At 37.3% G+C, this 24,497-nt stretch overlaps 1 pseudogene; it reads left to right on the forward strand.

Moving 5' to 3' along the window:
- Positions 1-558: 558 nt before the first annotated feature.
- Positions 559-24,295, forward strand: LOC115511147 (annotated as a pseudogene).
- Positions 24,296-24,497: the final 202 nt, after the last annotated feature.

Genomic DNA, 24,497 nt, shown 5'->3' on the forward strand with positions numbered 1-24,497 from the left:
AAAAATAAATTAAATTAAAAAATTTAAAATAAAACAAAAAATAAAATAAAAGAAGCTAGATTCTTTGTGTGTTTTTGTCTTCTTGTTGAAAGAAGCTTGATAGCATAGAGGAAAAAGGAAAGGAAGTTTAAAAAATGTTAAGAAAAAGTTTAAAAATTAAAAAATACATATATAATAAAATAGAATAAAAATTTTAAACAATAAAATAAATAAAAATATATTTTCTTTTTCTATATTCAAGAAAAAGAAAAAAAAAGGAAGAAAAAAGAAAACAATATAAGAAAAATCAGAAGAAAAGAAAATGAACAAATAAATGAATCAGCAAACAGAATGAAATCTGAGTGACATTACATCCAGTCTCCCTTAGAAATGAAACTATGAAGCACTCTATACTCCATACAGTAAGGAGGTTGAGTGACTTGTACTAAAATTCTAGGGTATGTACTTGGAAGGCACAGTTCAGTGAGGTTTGGTATAATAGCTCGGTTCTCCACTAACTGGTGCTGCTTAGCTCAGTGGAGTGGGTTAGTGTAGGACACATGTGCAGGAGAGGCAGAAATGGCTTCACTGGGCTCTGTAATCTCTGGTGCAGGAACTTTGAAATGTCACAGACCCATGATCAAGCACCCTTCCTTTGCCTTAGGCTTCTGTCCTCTCTTCACCTCTATCCTGTCCAGTTCCAAACTGTCTGCCTACCAGGTTGTATCTCCCTCCAGAGTTGTATCTCAGATAGGGCTGTGTTTCAAAAGCCTGCACTTCAGAGATTCCCCATGTCTTGGACCCACACCTACTACCTGTGGGAAGGTCTTACTGAGCAATGGCCAGGTATCTGCTTGCCCCAGAAAATATTCATGTTATCATGCCCCAGCAGAGGTTCAGAGATTACGGCAAATCACAGCACCCAGTCAGCACCCGTTTTGCCACACCCTGGTGTCTTTGTTCCCATACCAGCAAATGTGGTTGCTCTCCAGGGTCCTCTGGGACCTTATGGCCTCTACCAAATGTTCTCCAAGGAGGGGGACCACTTCTCTCATGTGGCACACAGACCCCTCAGACCCCGCTCCCTCCTTCTGGGGATTCACCCTACTTCCTCACCAGAGCATCGCCAGGCACTGAGTTCCAAAACTTCAGATTCTATGCTCCACTGTTTATAGAATCCTGGTGATATTGAATATCTCTTTTTTAGTCAGTGGTTTTGGACAACAGATTTCTTATTCATTCCCCTGAGAGTGTTTTCACTCCTGTCTTTCTCTCCAGCTACTTTCAGGAGGAGTGCTTTTCTTGCACAATCTACATATGCTGCAATCTCCCCCTTTCTCTCTCTGTCCTTTCTCAGTGAAAACCACTCCCTAACTTCTGTGGCTTTTCTTTCCCCCAGTTTACCTCCCCACACTGTGTGCCTGCCAAGTTCTGTGGCTCCAGGTATGCAGATTGTTGCATTAATACTCAGACCAATTTCCTATGTGTTCAAAATGGTTTGATGGTGATGTAGCTGCATTTCAGGGATGAAACAAGCTCAGGGTCTCCATGATGCTCCACTGTCTTTACTCCTGTTGATATTCTTGAATTAATTGTAAAACTTGTTTTCCTCCTTTGTCAACAGTTATTTGTGCTTTATGGAATGTTTGTGATAATTGACTAAAATTTAATTATATTATTAGTTATTATTTGTAACATTTTCTCTGGCAAATTGATTCCTGTAGATATTATATCTTGGGGTGTGTGTAGTTCCATTTCCCAGAACATTTGAATATCAATACCTATGTTAGAAAAATTGTCATTAACCTGTGGTAATTGTAGTTGTGTGACAAATCCAGTTTTACACCAAATAGAGGTGAAAACACAGGAAAATACATTACAATACACGAGAAGGATTTTTATAGAGGTGTTCTGTTGCCACCGCCCCCCCCAAAAAAAATTTCTTTTACCAATATACCATATGTTAGATTGATCTGGTTTCATAATAATAAGGCAGGTTGTTGTGAATTCTGTACTCCTTTATTGTTCTGGACAGAGTATATCACTTTTATCATCACAAACACCGATAGATATTCACATACAAAATGTATTATTCTGCAGTAAAGTCCATCTTGCTCCAATAGGAAGAATACACATAGAATTAGTAAGCATCCCAACTACCCACTAATTGAACATCATAGCTATGATTTGTGACTAATTTATGCATAACGGCAGTGGGAGAACAATGATGTAAGTTACAAGTTCCTTTAGTAATTTTCTGTAGGTTAGGGTGACTATGTAATTTCCATAAATTAATATTTTGGGCTGCTGCTGTTAACACAGATGACATTGATTCATTGTCAGTTTTAATACATCTGAATTAATTTATCAGATAAACCTTGTTGCCTTAAACTACATGTCTTTTCCCATTGCTGTGCACAGGCATTTGCTGCCATAGGGTTTTGGGTTTGGACTAGCCAATTTATCAGTTTTAAGTTATCAGCCCAGGTAGCTTTACAACATTGACTCTCATCTTGAAGTATCTACTCTAGTTTCCCCTTTTCTACAAGTTTATGTGTCTTTTCAGTATACCTTTACTTAGTAAAGGCAAATTCTGCTTGCCCTAAAATTCCAAGTTCTACCCCAAGGCTCCCAAAGCTTGCTTTGTTCTTTGGAGCTAATATTGTTTAATCCACCATAGGTGCTATTGCCATTGTAATCTAACAGAATTAGTACAGTTGGGGTACAAATTTTGAACCCCCAAAATGTTGAGTTCTCCATGTCAGATTAATTGGGTATTAGTTACTTCTAAGTACAATTTGGTTTGGGTGTATCAAAGGGCTTCACATAACCTTCCTGATCTTATAGTCAAATTAGTATATGGGGGAGGTTGTGACCACCAAGCGTTTTTTTTTTTCTTTCTTTCTTTTATTTTTTTTAAAGGTTTTCATTCTTTTTGTTTGTTTGTCTTAATTTATTCCATACAAAAATCATGGCTTGTGTATACATTGAATATTTCGACAGCTAGGACAAGCTGCTGCTAATAGTTGTCTTTCATATTCTGCAATCTTTTGCAAGATAATTATTTAAATTTATTGAAACACAGTGATAAAATTGTTGAATATTATAAATTGTATAGGTAAGATTTGAATTTGGTGATATTTATTGGAACATTCATCCTATCATGTGTCTCCTATAATAAATATATCCCAACAAGTAAGCACCAAAAGTTAAAGGCAATTTGAGATATTCCATGAAGTCATAAACATGTGGTGTAAGTTGTCATTAGAGTGTATATCTGTGGTGCTCTTGCATGTAAGATTAGCAAAAATAGCATGTAACAAGATTTTATCAGGGTGTAATGGAAAAGGGGGTGGAGATAAACATTCAGGTTTAACATCATCTAAGTTTACAGAGTTATAAACATAATGAAAAAAGAACAGGCCTGGTCCTCAATCTTGGGAGTAGATGCCTACTCAGTTGCCATCTGCTTCTCATCCTGGTTAACAGCGAATGTTGTTTTAGGAGGAGCCCAGTGTCAGAAATAAGAATTGAAGTCCAATCGGGTGAAGGTGACTTTTTTAAAATGAGAAACATGGAGGGGCGCCTGGGTGGCGCAGTCGGTTAAGCGTCCAACTTCAGCCAGGTCACGATCTCGCGGTCCGTGGGTTCAAGCCCCGCGTCGGGCTCTGGGCTGATGATGCCCAGAGCCTGGAGCCTGCTTCCGATTCTGTGTCTCCCTCTCTCTCTGCCCCTCCCCTGTTCATGCTCTGTCTCTCTCTGTCCCAAAAATGAATGAAACGTTGAAAAAAAAAATGAGAAACATGGATCCATGAGTTTATCTCCTTTAAGTTGGAGGTACAGGAATATGTTAAGAGTACCTGATAATGTCCTTTCTCTCTCTCTCTCTCTCTCTCTCTCTCTCTCTCTCTCTCCTTCAATTGGGAATTCATTTAGGAAGGAGTCAGAAATCAAAGCAGTACTTTGTTTTAGGACCTGAATTAGGCCTTGGCAAGAGGATAGAATATTCCCTTTTAATAAGGTGGGCTCATATTACCCTTCAATAAACCTCATAAGTCATCCTGTTATCATTTCGAACAGGGGAAGTTTATGTTTGCCTAAAGAAGTAGACCTGAAGCTCAAGCACACCAGGGTAGAGGTTTTGGCCATGGTAGGTTAAAAGCTTCAGTAAATTTTGTTAATTAAATTTTAATTGTGCGATTAGTTCTTCCTACCGATCCAGAAGATTGAGGATGAAAGCACAGTGAAAATGCTGCATTATTGGCCAAACATTGCATATTGCTTTGTTCTTTGAAATGGGAGCCTTTGTCACTATGTAGTTCTGAAGGAATGCTCCAATCAGGAATAATTACTTTCAGTTAATATTTTAGCTGCTGTGAGGGAAGTAGCTCTCTGACAGGGAAAGACTTTGACCCAATGAGAAAACATGCAACTCATAATCAAAACACATTTATATCCTTGAGTAAGCAGTAAATGAATAAAGTTGGTTTGCCATCCTTCAAAGGGACCCTTTGGGAAGGAAAAAACCTGGAGATCCATGGAAGGCTTGTGTTTATGACAAATTGTACACCGTTTATATAGCTTATAAGCATCTGTTGGAGAGAGTTTCCAAATGTATTGTTTTCCCCACATTACCACTTTTCAGATCCCTAATTAATTAATTGATGAAAATTTAATAAAAGGGGCATGTGGGAAGTAATAGAAACAATGTGTTTTCCATTGGCCCTTCCCATATCTGTGAGGGGTGGTCTAATTTTCTTCCTTCTTCTTCCATGGTCGTTGGTTTTTGTTTTATTTTTTTTTTTCCTTAGAAGCATTTTTTTTGTGCCTGCAAAATATTATTTACATTCATTTATTTATTTTGAGAGAGAGAGAGCATGGGGGAGGAGCATAGACTGAGGGAAAGAAAGAATCACAAGCAGGCTCCATGCTGTCAGCACAGAGCCTGACATGGAGCTTGATCTCATTAATCCTGAGATTACAACTAGAGTTGAAATCTAGAGTTGGACACTTAAACAACTGAGTCATCCAGGTGCTACAGGAAATGTTTATTTTAATTAAATGGAATTAAGATTAAAGGAACACTCAAGAATATGGGTAGACTTCAACTTTAAGGCTGCCTGTTTAACAGCTGAATCAGATAAATGGTTTCCTTTAGTTCTGTGTTGTCTGCCTTGCATGTCCAAGAATTTTTATAATAGAAAGTTGCTTTAGTAATTGTATAGCTTTCAGTAATTGGAATACGTGTTTTCCATTTTTAAGTTTGTCTAGTAGAGGTCAGAAATTCTCTTTGTTTGCATAACACGCCAAAATAATGAGTGGGTCCAAAAGCATAATGGATTTCACTATAAATATTAGCCATTTTACGTTTTGCTAGCTGGCAAGCCCTGATAAGAGCTTACTTAACAGTTGAGTTTACTTAACAGTTGGTAAATAAGAACTTCCAGTAATATCAGTTAATGATGTGATAGCATGCCTAGCTTGGTAATGTCCTTGTTCATCCTTAGATAAGACTTGTTTGGGGACCATGTTTGGTCTGTATAATCAAGAGTCATTCCCTGTAAATCATTTCCTGGTATAAGAATATAATTGGTTAACATAATACAATCATTGCTATTAAGGTGTGCAGTGCCCTCTGGTGTGAGTAGTAAAGTGGCAAGGTTCAGATTACGACATTGCATTAGCGTGATGTTGGTTGCAGTTAATCAGAGTAATTCATAAGAAGCAAGTTGGCTAGCAGAGAACTGTAGGATATGATGATAATTCAGAATGGCTTCAGTTGAGGGAGTCACATAATTAAAAGACCGCTCATAATTATTTCTTCAGTGGCTTTACAGAGGAGTGCTGTGGCAGAAAATGCCCATTAACAAGGGTGGGATGGTGGAATCCCTTAGTTACTGAATCTTGTTGTGGCTATAATATCCTGGTGGCCAATAATAATCACTATGTTTTTAAGCTAATACTCATAGGGAATGTCCTTTATCTTCATGTTTAAATAGGAAAAAAAAGGTAATTTATAGGTAAGTTGGCCTAAAGCAGGGGTCTGAGTTAATGTAGACTTTAGAATTTCTACAGTTTTTCAACCTTCAGGGGTCAAGGTTATGGGGCCAGATTGGTTTAACTTTAATAGATTTTTTAAAGTTTCCTTATTTATTTGTGGGTATGAGAGAGACATAAAGAGAATCTAAAGTAGGCCCTGTGCTGTCAGTGTGGAGCCTGACATAGGCTGGACCATGAGATCATGACTTGAGCAGAAACCAAGACCTATAAACTTAACTGACTGAGTGCCCTTATCTTTAATAGATTATATAAAGGTTGAACTATAATGGGAAAAATCAGGCATCCAATTTTGGCAATAGCTTATAAGCCCTATAAATCCTCTTAGTTGTCTCTTGGTTTTGGGTAAATGAAAACCCAAAATTCCTCTTATTGTTTCAGCATTTGTCAATAGGCCATCTTTTGATATCATCCTAGTCTCGTGGTATTTTACCATAGGTAAGCAAAATTGTAACTTGTCTCATAAGATTTTGTGGTCCTAAAAGACCAGTTGTTTTAACAAAATAGTGTCCTTTTGACAATCTGTTTCTGTGTTTAAGCATAGCAGTAAGCCATCTACATATTGAATGAGGGAAAAGTGTTGAGGAAAAGTCTCATTTTCAAAATCAGTTTCTAAGATCTGGGAAAAAATACGTGGGGTTTTCACCATATCCTTGTGGCCTTACAGTCCAGGTATATTGATGACCTTCCTAGGAGAAGGCAAATGGATCCTGACTATCCTTATTTGCGTGAATGTTAAAAAAAAGCACCACATAGGCATATTACTGAAAAATATTGGGCATAAGTTGGTACAGCATAAAGTCTTGTGTGGGGATTAGAAACTCTAGGTTGTCTTGGCATGACGATGGTGTTTACAGCTTTCAAATCTTGGACACATCTGCATATTTACCATAAGTTTTTTTTTAACCAGAAATATTGCAGTATTACAAGGGCAAGCACCAGGAATAAGTGCCTTTTTTACGTAGTCTAGAATAATTGGCTAAATCCCATTTGTTGGTTTGGATTTTAATATATATTGTCAAATACTGGGCAGGTTTGGATTAATCTATAGGTATTTCATTTGGAGTGGCACACTTGATTTTTCTTATATTACTAGAAGAAGTAAACCATAATTGTTCTGGAACCTGAGATAATAAATGTTTACTAAGTTTACAGACTTGATTAGCTTGATTTAAATCCATAATCCTTTCAGAAATATCTTTCTGAGTTTCAATCATATTTTCTAAATTTAAAAACAATTTTCCTTTCTGTGAGAAAGAGATATGAGTATTATATTTGTCTAAAAATCATGACAAATTAGATGGATTGGATCACAATCTACCAAAAGTAAAATATGATGTCCTGTTACATCTCTGAGTTGGAAAGTCATAGGTTTAGATTTATATACCTGAAGAGGTTGATTTGACACCCTTATCATTTGGATCATTTCTTTACCCTGAAGAAGAGGACCCTGTATCACAGTAAGGTGAAGTACAGATCATGTGTCTCCTGTGTCCATCAAAGCCTTATTAATTGCCCCTTCTATAATAATATCAAATTCTCCCAAGGTTTTGGTAAGGGTTAAGGGGATTGTCTTCTTGATTTTATCAGAGCAACCCTATTCTGTTTGTTTGTTTGTTTGTTTGTTTGTTTGTTTTGATGTTTTCAAATTCCACTTCAATTTATGACACTCTCTTTTAATATGACCTAACTTTTTTAGAATAGTAACATGCATAATCATAAGTTGGATTTTGATTTATCCTTGGAGTGATTTTTTCTGAGGTTTAGTTAACTGTTGAAGCTGAAAATTCATGACCTTGGTAGGTTTAGCTTTCTCTTTTTTGTTATTTTTGTGTTTTAGATGACTGATATGGAAAGGATATGAGGGCAGAGGTGACTAATGAGGCACATTCCACATCATATTTTCTAATGACAGCCAAGTCTTCATCCAAGCCTTCTGAGAAGGCAGAATTTAGTAATGCATTATTTTGATGATCTTGAAAACTCACAGGAGACCTCCCTGAAAACTTTAAATTCATAAAAATCAAACATGCATTCTCCTGGTTTATGTTTATATTGTTGAATTTTAGTCCAATTGACTTTTTTTAGGGAATATGGTAGATATTGCCTGAGATAGTCTATGAACAATATATCTGCCTCTTTCTAAACCTGTTGATTCATATTTAGGAAATTCCTCCATAGGGTTTTTCCATTTCTATTTTATCCATTCATACCTTGGCTTTGCTGTTAGAACCAGCATATGTATAAGTTGCTATAAGTCATGAAAACCTGGCTTGTATGCCTTTTAAATAAGGTCAAATTCCTGAACAAAACTTATAGGGTCCTGCAATGCTTTGGGGAGGTCCTTAGTCAGATTTTTAAGTTCTGTCCTTGTTCAGGGAGCATAAATAAGGGCTGGTTCACCTTTCCCTATAAATGAGCTTTTATACCTTTTCACTAAATGGAGCTGCAATAACCTTTATATCTTTGGTAGCTAGATTATGAGGCTTAGAACTTTCAGAAGAAAAAGATTGTGGGGGTAGGGTAAACAAGTCAATGTAAGAGTGCTCAGTTTGAAGCGGGTATAGAAAAGTAGGGAGAGAAGGAACTTCAGTAGCTGTTTGGGGCACTTTATCCAGTTTTTCTGTCACTTCTAAAAGTATCTAATTAGTTTCCTGTAAGGAAAACAGTTTATCATTATCTCTTTCACAAGTTACTAAACACCAGTTAAAGAATACTTCCCATTAAGATGGTTTAGACTTATAGTTGGCTCTCTTCAAATGTGCACTCAAGAAAATCAATTTAGACATGTCAAAAGAACCCTACTTGGACCATCTAAGGCTCAGGTTATACTTGGTCAGATCTTCCCATTTATATAATCACTTGGAGGTAGAGGATTCACGTGTGTTACAGATTGCCAGAGTTCCAGTGAGTGGGTGTTGATTTCTTGGGTTTGTTCTACCTTTGATGGATGGTTCCCTGTTCCTTTTGATTTCAGTTTAATTTTAGAATAGTGCTTGAATAATGTCTAAGGATGTAAAATGTGGTGGATCAAGAGTGTGCTGCTTATTAGTGTCACTTCCATGTGGCAGTGATGTACTCTTGTGTGAGTCCCAGTTTCTTCCACTGGCAAATTAATACAGCTGTGGTAGCTCAGAGGACAATGATCAATCCTTTTGTCTGCATCCCTGAACAAACCAATCTTTAATTACCTTGTGAGATGGATATTCCTATGGGACCACTACACATCCCAAGGAATATCCTCATATACTTTCAGTAAGCTTTTAGTCACCTGAAAGTGCCTTTTGGATGGATGGAGCAATTGTCCCTTCTCTTCAGAGATGAATGACTCAGCCTTTCATATTTTTATCCATGATTTTATCTAAGCCTTATATTAATAACATCAATTAGTATAATGCCAAATTAAACAACCAATCCATTTTAACTCAATTCCTCCCAGAAAACATAACTGGTGACTTTAATAGCTCAAACAAAAGTCAGGACCTTCAACTCAGGTTGAGATCTGGATCAGGAGAATTTACCTAACATATGTGACGTGCTTAGGGGTCAGAGGAGCACAAAAGATCTGTGCTGGTACCAAGCTCCAAGTTCCAAATGACCTCCTGGTGATCTCAGGTGACTTGTTCTGATAACCTGCCAACTACACCATGAAATCTTGATGTAAAATTAGCAAAAATTTTCAGTTTTTCCCCCCTTAAAAGAAAAAAAAAACAGTACTATTTGACCCCAAGTCATGACAGCTGCCCAGCATACAAAATCTTAAAAAAAAAAAAAAAAAAAGACAGTGACCCTGAGAGAAAATTTTTAATACAGAGGTTTACATGTTTTGTTTTGTTTTGTTTACATCAGAGTTAGAATTTACCATGATATAAGACATTCCAGAAGTTACAGTTTATCTTTTGCTTTCAGTATGACAGGGTTGCAAGCTTCAGAGGAATGGGAACATAAGGAGATTTTTACTCTTATTTTTAGTTAGAAATGTTTATTTTATGTTATTTGTTAATGAAGCATATACATCATGTGTGCTCAGGGCAGAGATAGAGCCTGTGGGGGCACCTGGGTGGCTCACTTGTTAGAGTGTTGAACTCATGATTTTGGTTCATGTCATGGTCTCACAGTTTCTTGGGTTTGAGCTCCACATCTGGCTCTGTATTGATGGCATGAAACCTGTTTAGGATTTTGTCTCTCCCTCTCTTTCTGCTCTTCCCCCACTCATGTTCTCTGTGTCTCTCAAAATAAATAAATAAATAAATAAAGTTAAAAAAAAAAAGAAATATAGCATGTACTTTGATGTTTGGTTAAGTCATTCTGACCTTGGTGAAATTTGAAAGTATAGCTTCCTTGAGAGCCAGGAATAGAGCCCACAGTATTAAAAGTTGAACTTTTCATACTCTATTTCACTTAGAATAATACTCCCTAGTTTCACCCATGTCTTTGCAAATGGCAGATTTCTTTTTTTTTTTTTTGATGGCTTATTGTGTGTGTGTGTGTGCGTGTATGTGTGTTTCTCACATATTTTTAATCAACTCATCTATAGATGGACACTTTGGCTATTTTAATAATTTGGTTATTGTATATAATGCTTCAATTAACACTTGAATGCATCTACCTCTTTGAACTACTATTTTTGCTTTTTGGGTAGATACCTGGTGATGCAATTTTTGGGTCATAGGATAGTTATATATATATATATTTTCACTTTTTGAGGAATCTGTTTTCCAAAGTGGTTGCACCCATTTGCATTGTTATCAACATTACAAGAGGGTTATTCTTTCTCCACCTCCTTGCTAATACCTGTTATTTCCTGTGTTAAGTTTAGCCATTATGACAGCTGTAAGGTGATATCCCATTGTAGTTTTGGCTTGCATTACCCTGATGATGAGTGACATTGAGCATCTTTCACATGTATGTTGGTCATCTATATGTCTTCTTGGGGAAAATATCAGTTCATATCTTCTGCCAATATTTAACTGGATTATTCATTTTGGGGATGTTGGGTTGCACAAGTTCTTTATATATTTTCAATACTAACAATTTATAATATATGTCATTTTCAAATATCTTCTCCCATTCCATAGATTGCCCTATAGTTTTTTGTTTTTTGTTTTGTTTGTTTTTACTTCTTTCCTTCTCTGTGCAGAAGATTTTTTTCAGATATAGTACCAATAGTTTATTTGTTATTTTGTTTCCCATGCCTTAAGAGACATGTCTTAGAAAGAAGCTGTTGTTGCGAATGTCAAATAAGTTACTACCTGCACACTCTTCTAGGATTTTTATGGTTTCAAATATCACAATAAAGACTTTAATCCATTGGGAATTTATTTTTATGAATGTTGTAAGACAGTGGTCATATTCATTCTTTTACATGTAGCTGTCCAGTTTTCCCAACACCATTTGTTGAAGAGACATTCATTTTCCTATTGGATATTATTTCCCACTTAACTGAAGAATAATTGGCCATATATTTGGGGTCAATTTATAGGTTTTATATTATGTTCTGTTGACTTATGTTTCTATTTTTCTGCCAGTACGATACTGATCACATCACTAGAGATTTGCAATATAGCTTAAAGTCCAGAATTGTGAGGCCTCCAGCTATACTTTGCCTTTTTTAAGAGTGCTTTGGCCATGTTGGGTCTTACAAATTTTGGGATTGTTCAATCTCTGTTAAAAATGTTGTTATATATCTATGTTTTAGTTTTAAATAGTTTTGATTTATTTTTGAGAGAGAGAGAGAAAGAGAGAGACAGAGTTTGAGCAAGGGAGGGGCAGAGAGAGACAGAGACACAGAATCTGAAGCAGGCTTCATGCTCTGAGCTGTCAATATAGAGCTGGACACGGGGCTCAAACCCACAAATCATGAGATTATGACCTGAGCCGAAATCATACACTTAACCCAGGTGCCCATTTTTATTGATATTTTTATAGGGATTGAATGAAATGTGTAGATTGCTTTGGGTAGTGTAGAAATTTTAACAATATTCATTTTCCTGCTCCATGAACATGGAATGCATTTCAATTTCTCTGTGTTTTCCTCAATTGTTTTCCAGCAGTATTTTATAGTTTTAAGAATACAGGTCTTTCACCTGTTCGGTTAAGTATACTTAGGTATTGTATGGTTTTGGTTCAATTATAAATGGGATCAATTCCTTAATTTCTTTTTCTGCTGCTTCATTATTAGTGTATAGAAATGAATTTTGTAAATTTTTTAATGTTTATTTATTTTTGAGAGAGTGAGAGACAGAGACAGAGGCAGAGACAGAGAAAGCATGAGTGGGAGAGGGGAAGAGAAAGAGGGAGACACGGAATCCAAAGCAGGCTCCGCTCTCTGAGCTGTCAGCACAGAGCCTGATGCAGGGCTTGAATCCATGAACCATTAGATCATGATCTGAGCTGAAGTCAGACACCCAACCAACTGAGTCACCCAGGCACCCTGAAATGAAACAAATTTCTAATATTGATTTTGGATCCCATGCCTTGGCTGAATTTGTGTATCAGTTCTAGCAATTTTTTTGTTGAATCTTTTGTTTTTTCTATCTAGGGTATCATGTCCTTTGTGAATAGTGAATTTTGACTTCCTCCTTACCAATTTGTATGCCTTTTGTTTCTTTTTGTTGTCTGACTGCTGAGGCTAAGAATTCCAGTATTATGTTAAATAGCAGTGGAAGAGTGGTCATCCCTGCCTTGATCCTGACTGTAGAGGAAAATCTCTATTTTTTCCCCATTAAGGATGATATTAGCAGTGGGTCTTTCATATATGGCCTTTACAATGTTAGGGAATGTTCCATCATACATACTTTGTTGAGGGTTTTTATCACGAATGGATGATATATTTTGTCAAATAGTTTTTCTGCTTCTATCAAGAGCATCAAATGGTTCTTATCATTTCTTTTATTAATGTGATGCATCACATTGATTGATTTGCAAATATTGAAGCATCTCTAACACACAGGAATAAAAACCATTTGGTCATTGTGGATAATTCTTTTAAAGTACCATTGAATTCAATTTGCTAGTATCTTGTTGAGAATTTTTGCATCGGTGTTCATCAGGGATACTGGCCTATAATACTTCTTTTAAGTTGAGTCTTTGTTTGGTTTTGGAATCAACATAATGTTGGCCTCATAGAAGGAGTTTGGAAGTTTCCTTCCACCTCTATGTTTTGGAACAATGAGAAGAATAGGTATTAAGTCTGTAAATATCTGGTACAGTCCCCTAAGAAGCCACCTGGCCATGGAATTTTGTTTGTTTGGAGATTTTTGAATACTGATTCCATTGTTTTGCTGCTTATGGGTTAATTAAATATTTCCTTTTCTTGCCTTTTAACTTTCTGTAGTTTGCATATTTCTAGGAAATTTTTTCCATTCTTTACAGATTGCCCAGTTTTTTGGAATGTAACTTTTCATAATAGTCTCAGACTTGTTTGTATTTCTGTGGTGTTGGTGTGATCTCCCCTCTTTTTATTTGTGATTTTATTTATTTGGGTCCTTTTTTTTTCTTTTTGATAAGTCTGGCTAGGATGTTATCAATTTTATAAATCATTCAAAGAACCAGTTCTTAGTTTTCTTGATTTGTTCTACTGGGCCTTATGTGTGTGTGTGTGTGTTTTTTTTTTTCTATATGTTTATTTCTGTTCTAATCTTTATTATTCTCCTTCTTCTGCAGGCTTTAGGCTTCATTTGCCTTTCCTTTTCTAATTCTTTAGGTATAAGATGTGTCTGTCTGTTTTTAAAGAGAAGCTTGATCCAACTATAACAATAAATAAAAGTAACAAATATAAACAATAAATAAATAAATAAATAAATAAATAAAATCTGATAAATGGATAATTTTTTTTCTGTATCCAAAAGTAGAAAACAAAAACAAAAACAAAGAAATATACATCCTTTTTTCCTGAGAACTGAGGCTTTGCATCTCTCTATGATAAGTAGACTTGGTGCATGCAAAGGTTTTGTGCTGGGTAAAGACCTGCTGTGCTGATTCTCAGACTGACTTCCTTACTGAAGATGTACCTTCATGGTGCAAGGGGATATATCTTGGTTTAATTTGCTCAGGTATACCCTTGGTGGCAAGGTTTTGCTCACTGAAGTCCACCAGTATTGATGGGTGAGGGGAAAAATGGTACTTCCCCACAATCTTATCTTGAGCTCACACCTGCCAACCTTCCTAAAATCATCAGAGAAGAGCAAATGATCACTCCCTCGGTGTTCTTGGTTTTTGTCAGAACCTTATCTTCACCCTGTTGTCTCTGAGGTGTCTGCCTGCCAGGCAGAACAGCGCTAAATTGTTTTATCACAGATGCGGGTGGGTTTTAAATCTTCAAACTTCAGAGACTCCTGCAACATGGACCTGTAATGATTCTCTGGGGGAGAATATTGCTGTGGTATGGAAAAGTGCTGGCTTGTCATAGAAAATGGTCACGTGACCACACAATGGCTCAGAATTTATGATAAAGCACATCAGAAAGTCAGCACCAAGCCTCACTTCTCTCAGTCAGCGACTTTACTCCTATGCTGGTGAATGGGGCAGCTCAGTGGGGCCCAAAGATTCTTTTGTCTCTGGAAAGGCCATGCCACCATTCCCAAATGCACTCCACAAAAGAGAAATTTTGTCCCCATGTGGCCCAGGGGATCCTCAGACCACAGTGCCCACTCCTAGATCTCTGCCCTTCTTCCCCACCAGAGCACCACTAAGCCTGACAGATGCGACCCTAGGAGTGGTCTGGAACTCTAAAACTTCATTCAGACTTTGTGCTCTGTTGTTTATAAAGATTTGTGATATTAAGCCACTCTTCTTTTCCTAGTCAATGGTTTTGGTAAAGAGTTTCCTTATGTAATCTCCTGAGTGTGTGTGTGTGTGTGTGTGTGTGTGTGTGTTTGTTCACTCTTTTTCCACTCTTTCTCACTTTCTTTCTCTCTCAGTCTTCCACTCTTCTCTCCATGATAAGGACTTCTTCCCTTCCACACTGCCTACAGCTCTTTTCTCTCCCAAGTCAACTTTCAGCAGATCCTACCTTCCACTGTCATAGACTCTAAGTCTAAAGTTCTCTTTTGGCCAGCAAAAAAAAGTGTACACAGGATTAAAGCAAGAGATGGCTAAAGTCTGGGAAAAGACAAGAGCCCGACTAAGTGTCCTTGCTCCATATTTATTCAGATCAGAAAGCTTACAAGTGTGATGAGCATGTACAAAGAAACTAGGAACATTAACTTGGGGACATGAGGGAAAACGGTTTTTTTTTAAAGATATACAGTGTTTGGGGTTTTGGTCTATATAAAGCAAAATCTGGGTGCTGGGCAGATGGGTAGATGGTTGATAACAGCAGACAGGATGCACCGTGCCTATTTATCTTTGCTAGCTAGGGGATGAGACAAATAGGGGGAATAATCTCATGGTTAATAAGGCACCTTTTCTTTTGTTAACCATCTCCATTCTGGGCTGCTTTGCCTACAACACACCAGTCAATAGTCAAATTCACCAATTTACTTAACCTGGCCCTATTCTCCTGTGAAAGCAGCTTTTCTGCTATAGTACTAAACTGGGGTGCTTCCACCCTGAATATCTAATCTTGTTTATTTCATATTCCTATGTATTGGGCACCTTTGTGCCTTTTCTATTTCAGGTCTTTGTCTCTCCCTCTCTATTCTGGTGGCTCTACACCCCCTCTCTATTTTGGTGTGCCTTTACACTTCCCTATTTCTGTCACTTTTGTGCCTCCCTATTTTAGGGGTGCCTTTGAACCCCCCTATTCTTGGCATGCCAATCTGGTTTACCAAAACTCGGGTGTGAGCATTTTCTGGCTTTGTATTTATTTTCTTTAAAAAAAATAATGTTTATTTTTGAGACAATGCGAGAGAGTGCAAGCAGTGGAGGGGCAGACAGAGGGAGACACAGAATCTGAAGTGGGCTCCAGGCTCTGAGCTGTTGGCCCAGAGCTGGATGTGGGGCTCAAACTCACAAACCATGAGATCATGACCTGAGCCAAAGTCGGATGCTTAACCGACTGAGCCACTCAGGCACCCCTATATTTCTTTATGACTTGTTAACCCGTTGGTGAAAGCCTGTGGGATTCTTAAGCTTATCCTCTACCTTCCAACAGGTGGTCATTTTTCTGCTTGTAGATATGCAGCTTTGTTCTTTCAGTCCTCAGATTTCTTGTGTGTTCAGAATGATTTGATATTTATCTAGCTGTATTCAAGGGGCAAGACAATCCTAGGGTCACCCTGTTCCTCTACCTTTTTAACTGCTCCTCCATTCATCTTTGACGGGCATTTGAGTTGCTCCCACCTTTTGACTATGATGAATAGTGCTGTTAGGAACTTGGGGTGTCTCTTGGAGACACTGCTTTTAATTATTATTATTATTATTATTATTATTATTATTATATGCCCAGAATTATTGCTTCATATATAAGTTCTATTTTATTTCATTTTTTCAAGATCCACCATACTGTTTACCTATTGTTGCACCATTTTATATTCCTATGAACAAGGCACAAGAGTTCTAAATTCTCCATATCTTTTCCAGCATTTCTATTTTTTTAATTGTCTTTTTAATAGTGATCATCTCAGTGGCTGTGAGGTGATATCTCTTTATAGTAGTGATCTGCATTTTTCTAATGATTAATAATGTTAAGCATCATTTAATATACTTATTGGTCATTTTGTATCTTCTCTAGATAAATGTATCTACACAGATTCTTTGTCCACTTTTTAAATCTGATTGTTGTTGGCAGTTGATTTGCAGAGGTTTTAGTATATTGTAATTTTTTAAAAATGTTTATTAATTTTTGAAAGAGACAGACACAGATGGTGAGCAGGTTAGGGGTACAGAGAGATGGAGCCACAGAATCCGAAGCAGCCTTCAGGTTCTGAGCTGTCAGCACAAAGCCCAACTTGGGGTTCAAACCCACAAACTAGGAGATCATGACCTGAGCCGAGGTTGGATGCTCAACCAACTGAGCCACCTGGGTGCCCCAAGTTTTTGTATATTCTAGATATTAACTTGTTATCAAATATATGTTTTGCAAATATTTTCCCCTTTCCATTAGTTGTCTCTTCACTCTCTTAATTGTATCCTTAGATGCACTTCTAACTTTTATGTGTCCTCATTTGTCTACATTTGCTTTTGCTGCTAGTGCTTTGGTGTCATAATCAAGAAATCATTGCCAGATCCAATGTGAATGTTTTCTCTGTTTTCTTCGAAAATTTTTATAATTTTAACTCATATTTAGGTCTTTGAGACATTTTAAGATAATCTTTGTATATGATGTAAGGTAAGATTCCACCTTTATTGTTTTGCATGTAAAAATCCAGTTTCTTCAACACCATTGGTTAAAGAGACTGTCTTTTGTGTACTGAGTAGTCTTTGTATTTTTTTGAAGAATACCTGACGTAAACATGAGGATTTATTTCTGGCTTTGTTATACTTTATTGGTGTATATATCTGTCTTTATACCAGTGCCAAGCTGTTTCGATTTCTTTAGCTTTGCAATATGTAATGAAATGAGGCAGTGTGGATCCTCCAACTTGGTTCTTCCTTTCCAAAATTATTTTGGCTCTTTGGGGTCCCTTGATTCCAAATAATGATAGGATGGATTTTTCTATTTATGCAACCAAAAAAAGTGCTATTGGGATTTTGATAGAGATTGCACTGAACATATAGATTGCTTTGGGTAGTAATCACATTTTAGCTGTATTAAGTCTACCAACCTATGAACATAAGATGTCTTTGTATTTCTTCGTGATTAGAACAAAATTGCTTTGGTTTATGTTTGTCATTTTCAGTGTACTATTCTTTCATCTGTTTGGTTAGGATTCTTCCTAAATATTTTATTCTTTTAAATGCTGTGGTAAATGGAGTTGTACTCTAAATTTTCACTTAAAATTGTTCATTATTAATGTAGATAAATGCAGCTGACTTCTGGTGTGCTGATTTTGATTTCTGGAACTTTGCTGAATTTGTTTATTACTCCCAAGTTTTGTTTGATCTTTAGGATTTCTTCATATGAGATCATATTATGTGCAAACACTATTTCTTCCTTTCTAATTTGGGTGATTTTTACTCATTTTTCTTGCCTAATTACTCCACCTAGGATTTCTAGTACTGTGTTTAATAGAAAGGCCAGAATAATCAATTTCATCTTGATCCTGTTTTTAAAAGAAAAGCTTTCACCCTTTCACTATTTCATATGATATTAGCTGTGATTTTTTTTCATATGTGATGTTTATTAAGTTGAACTTGTTTCCCTTTATTCCCAGTTTGTTAACAATTTTTATCACAAAAGTGTTGAATCTTGTTAACTGTTTTTGTTTCTGCATTATATGATATGAACATATAGGTTTTGTCTTTCATTCTGTCCACATGGTATATTACATTTGTTGATTTTTTTCTCATGTTGAACTATTCTTTCATTCCAGAAGTGAATCCCACTTTGTTGTGGTGTATAATCCTTCTAATGTAGTATAGAATTTACTTTGCTAATAACTCTTTCTGGAGTATCAGTATTCATCAAAGATATTGGTCTTTAGTTTTCTTCTTGTATCTTTGTCTGATTCTAGTATCAGTGTAATTCTGGCTCAGTTATTGTATTTTCAGCTCTGAATTCTTTTTGTTGTTTTTTTTAAATGATTTCTACCTTTTTTCTGCATTCTCATTTTGTTCATGCACTTTCTGGTGTTGTATAGTTTTTTTTTTTCTATATATTCTCTCACTGAATACCTTTAACAAATTATTTTGAATTCTTCACCAAGAAATTAGTAATCTCCCTTTCTTTAGGATCTATTTCTGTAGTTTTATTTTGTTTCTTTCATTGAGCCATGTTTTCTGGTTTCTTTGTATGCTTGTAATCTGTTGTTGAGACTTGGCCACTTGAAAAAAACAGCCTCCTCTCTCAGTCTCTATGAACTGTTTTGTTTTGTTTTGTTTTGTTTTCAGGGGAATACTTTATATGTCAGCCCATCTAGAAATTTGGGACCTCACCAACATTTTCTGGTGATATATTCTCTGGACTTGAGTGTGTACTTTAATTGTCTCAATTATCATAAGCTGCTTGTTTCTAATTTTTTCTCAGGAGTTTGTAAATGTTTTTTCTCTCCTTGTTTTCTGTTTGGAGAACTTTTGAATTTCTGTAGCTCTGGTATACTGTGACACTTGCTTACATTTTCTTGATTGGATCTCGATAGGATCATTTGTCATCTAAAAATTTATGTCCTTGAAGGAGTCTTGGCACTAGGCAGGGAGACACTAGAAAAGACAAAAAAAAAAAAAAGGGTCATATTATAAGAAAGAGAAGCCTAAATAAAGGACCTTTGATAATTTTTTTCCAGTCCTTTCTTGTCATTTGAAGAGAAATTTGAGTTCTTCCACTGGTTCACAAGAATAAGATGTCATATTAGCTGGCATAATAGTTTCCTGTGAGGAAGGTACAGGTTTAATTCTTGATACAGGAGTCCATGATCTTTCTATCTAATTTTATCTAATCTTACTACAGTGCGATCACATAATATGACCAGTAGGGGCCCTTCCAGTTTGAAGTTAAATCACCTGCTGCATTAGACTTCCAATCCTTTAAATAAACCATGTTCCCTGGGTTTATATTGGATGTGTTTCTAGGAACTGTCAGTTCAGGTTTAAGGAGGATATGCTTTGCATATTCATTTAGAGATGTATGAATTGACACAGCTTCAAGTGAATAATTTAATAAAATAATATAGTCTTTTTCTATCAATAGGTCTACAGTGAGAAAATGGGTTTCATATACAATTGTTGGGGGAATCACCTAATGAGGGAGCATAAGGCAAACTGACAGGCTGAAAACACCCCCTATCCCCAGGTGGGATATGTTTACTCTTCCTCAGGCACTTTTGTCTGTCAAAGAACAAAGGAAAGGGGAAAATAAATGGCTAACTGATAGTGATCGCAGTCATGTAAGACAAGGGTCTCCATCAGTTTACAAATATCTCAGTAAATTACAAGAAAACAGCAATCTTATCAATAGCCTAATATTCAGAAACCTATAGAATTAATTTGTAATGCACCAATTTCGAATCCGAGAGACCATCAAGGAGCGGATACTGATGCAAATGCATGAGGGTTTATTTGCAAGCTCGAGCTTGGGCCCAAGTATACCTGACACAGCAGAACTGGGACTTGGACCCCTAGGTTAAGAGGCATAGCAGTTTTATAGGGGCCAGTGGCCATTGAGATTGTAACACACACAGAAAGTTGCATAGTCATGTCAGTCCACACGCAGGTGGCCAATTGAATTACAATTTACCCTATAGTAACTGTTTGAACTAGCCTATCACTCTGGTCAGAATTGGTGTGCAAGTTTGGCAGGCAAAAGCAGGGTTTGCATTCTTTGGCGGTTAGGGGTTCCGCATTCCTATATGAGCTGGTTTCCAGTAAGGGTGTGCTCAGTGGCTTGACTAGGGTGGGGGAGTGTCTTAAGCAATAAGTAGGTGAGTACATGAGATGGTGGGTGTAGCACAAAATGGAGTTAGTCTTGCTCTGCTTGTCCAGGGGTAGGGGATTTTTGTTAAATTCCTTGGATCCCACAAATTTCCTGGAGCCCCAATATCAGCCTCCCCTCCATAATGATGTGGGAAACAAAGGCAGAAGGAAATAGAATTAAATTTCCTTATAACCTGCAGGCCATTGGCAAATACCTGAGGCAGGCAGAGTAAAAAGTGTCCCCAGGAACTCCCTAATGTCTTAATGTTAATGCTTTGCTAGAGGGAAAAACAACCTTAGCTTGACAATAGCTAGGCCTGCAGTAATCTGTGAGTCTTCTTTAGAATGTGAAAATCTCTTGGAAACTTCCCTTTGACTTTACTTCCCCCAACTTCCATATATATAACCAGTCTCTTCACAGATTTCAGGAAAGCTCTCCTTACCCATGAGTCCTGTCCCCACACTTTAATAAAATCATCTTTTTGCACCAAAGACATCATCAAGAATTCTTTCTTGGCCATCAGCTCTGAATTCCAGGAACCCCACCATCATCCCCAAACCTCGTCAGTATCATTTATAATTTCTCCTCTTTCATTATAATTTTGTTGATTTGGGTTCTCTTTCTTTTTTTTTTAAGTGTAGATAGGGAACAATCTGTTATAAGATGGCCAACAGGACTGATAGCAAAAATTCTAGAGTCCAAAGAAAGACTCCTTTCCAAGTTCTTTCCTACCCCTCTTGTTGCACGTGCCAAATTATTGTTAATGCAGAATGCAGAAGAAACAGACTAAAAATTGTTCCTTCTGCTTATGCTCAGGGCTCAGACCTCTGGAGATTGATCTCCTTAGAGGCCGATCATGTAAAATAAATCTCCTGCTTTCCAAGATCTCTGAGTGCCACTTGGTTCTTCCTCTGGGTGATCCAGACCAGTTCCCATAACAGTGTAGCTAGAAGTTTGTCTATTTTGTTCATCTTTTCAAAAAGCTAATTCTTAGTTTTCTTAATCTCTTCTATTGTTTTCCTTTTCTCCATTTTATTTATTTTTTGCTCCAATCTTTTATTTCTTTTCTTATGCTAACTTTGGGCCTAGGTTATTTTTTTATTGTTCCTTGAGGTATGAAGTTATCTTTTTGTTTTTAATTTGGGATCTTCTTATTTTCATTATGTATGTGTTTATAGCAATAAACTTCTCTCTGAGAACTGCTTTTGCCATATCCCAGCTGTTTTAGTATGTTGTTTTTCCTATATTATTTGTCTCAAGATACTTTTTTATTTCCCCTTTAATTTATTCTTGGATTCATTGGTTGTTAAGGACAATGTGGCTTTATAGTGAGTACTTTATATACCTAAGGTTTCTTTCCAATACCGTGTTCAAAAGGCAACCACATGTGGCCATTTCAATTAAAATTACATAAAATTAAAAATTCAAGTTCTCAATCACACTAGTCATATATCAAAACTTTAACAACCATACATGCCTCATGGCTAACATATTAGAAAGGGTTGATACAAAACATTTCCATCATTACAATAATTTTTGTTAGTAATGCTGATCTAGAATAGTAGTTGTCAGCCAAGAATAATTCTGTACCCCATTGATGTTTGCCATATCTAAAACTTTTGTGGTTTTCACAAGTAAGATATTTGGTATCCTATTGGTATCTAGTATATAGAGGCCTGGGAGGTACTAAACATCCCATAGTACACAAGACAGCCCCCCATAACAAAGACTCATCCAGGAGCACATGCCAGAAGTTATGATGGTGGAAACTGTGACTTAGAATGTGTTTTGTTGTGAGGTGTAAGGTGGGTATTTTGTTGTTTCTTCCCCTCTAATTAGCCAATCAACTAGATACTATCTCCTGTGTGTATGCAAATTATTACCCTCTGGTTACTGGTGAAGCTTAAGCTAGAGATTTTTTTTTTTTTCTCTTAAATGGTGGACAAAGTCCTATTGCATTGTTAATTAAGATACTTTTTTTTAATTGACTTATCTCTTATTACAGATTCTTTGTCTCTGCACATAAAGACGACCCCACGTTCCCAGTTCATCTTGGTTTCAACTTCAAGTTAAGTGCTGTTTGATGAAAGGCTTTATGCAAGTAATTACTCCTCTCTTTTTGAAAGGCCAAGCCTATCACATTTTAAGCCCTTAATCCTGCTGGCCTCACTAAGCAAAGGAAGGAGAGGAGACAAGTGACACTCAGGAAAAGGTGAGGCAGACAAAGCAGTGCATGTGGTACTGAAGTGGCTTTTAGCTCCAGGATCTACATGTGATCAACAAATGTGATTTACTCTCCTCATCTCTTAATGCACAAGATGGTTGCTAATGGGGTTTCTCAGTTTCTGGAAGCATTCCCACTCTAAGAGTATGAACTGCCACGTGTAGAAGGCATTTGGAGGCAGGGGGCAAGCAGCAGCTGAGGTAGTGAGACTTGTGGAAACCCAGGATGTTAAGCCTGGGTCTACTGTTACAAACCAGGAGAGACTGGGGGAGGTGTGAAGATGGTTACTGTCCCCTAATAACCTCAATCTGAGGTCCATGGGAAGGACTTCAGGTTTCTTATCCTTGAAAGTTGGGCTCTCTTCCTGGCCCACACAGAGCACGAGAAATAACTCACTTCCCCAGAGGTCAGACCTATGTAGCCTATCCAAGGAGGAGGATATTTTGAGAAACATCTCCCAATTCACATGCCCATCTTGTGCCTGATGCAATTAGAAGGGACAGATTTGAACTGGTCTTCTCACGCATACATGCATTTTGCAGTTAACAATAAGCTGGACGATAGTGATAGGTTTGCCAAGGTCAGGGCTCTCATTGTCTGGATTAATTGCAATTTCCAGAAGCATGCACCCCTGGAAGAGTTCTACAGCTTTGGTGAGTCCATGTGTGAATACTTTGGGCACCAGGGATCCAAGCAGCTGCCTATTGAGAAACCCATGGAGCTGGGCTACAAGATCTGGTGTGGAATAACCAGCAGGGGCTATCTTGTGTGGTTTGTGCCCTCACAGGGCATGCTGTTCACCAAGTCAGACAGGGGCTTGGGCTGAGGAGGCAGTATGGTGGTAAATTTTGTGGATGTTCTTCAGGAGCATAGCTGTCTGCCACAACACATATTTTTTGACAAGGTTTTTATAAGTGTCAAACTCATGTCCATTTTGAGGATAAAGGAGGTGAAGGCCGCAGAAACTTCATGAATACAGGACTGAGCAAAGTCCCCTCAAAGATCGCAAAGGATTTTAAAAATGAAGAGGGAGTTCATTTGAGTATAAAGTTGATGAGAGTGAGGAGATCATTGTTTGCTGCTAGCATGATAGCAGTGTGGTCAACATCTGCTCCAATGCTGTGGGTATAGAAACAGTGGGGATGACCAATTATCATTCAGGAATAATCAAAGCACAGAACCAGGTCCGCCAATCATCCCTGGTAAAGCTGTACCAGGAAAAGGTGGGTAGTGTCAGCAGGTGGACCAGAATATTGCCAAGTACAAAGTGAAGATCCGAGGCACAAAGTGGTACTCAAGCCTCATTGGCGCTGACCTCCGCAAAGCATGGCAGTTACACAAGATCTGCAGCCATGATTCCCAAGCAGACCTCCTGGCCTTCCAGAGATATGTGGCCTGTGTGTATCTAGACAGCAATGTGACAAGGGAAATGAAACAGGAAGCTGGAAACTGAGAGCCACTTTGGCATGATTGAACACTGGGTCATCAACCAGGACAAGATCTAGTGTGCTCTTTGCCACTACAGTGAGAAATGCCATAAGGGTGTCCATTCCAAGTGCTTCAGAAAGTACCACATACAGTGATGTACAATCGGGAGAAGGAGCCCTTTGGGTGTTTCATTTATAATGAGATGTTGACACCTAATTTCATAAAGCAGACAGAGCACTTGTGTTTTATTTGTGTTGGAAAAAGGAGACCTGAATCCCTAATAACTTGGTTTTGTATTTTCTCCCCACTTCATTACTATTACCTTTTACTGTCTTTTATGTTGCCTATATGTAACAT

Source organism: Lynx canadensis, chromosome A1 (assembly GCF_007474595.2).
Source record: "Lynx canadensis isolate LIC74 chromosome A1, mLynCan4.pri.v2, whole genome shotgun sequence".
Classification (NCBI taxonomy): Eukaryota; Metazoa; Chordata; class Mammalia; order Carnivora; family Felidae; genus Lynx; species Lynx canadensis.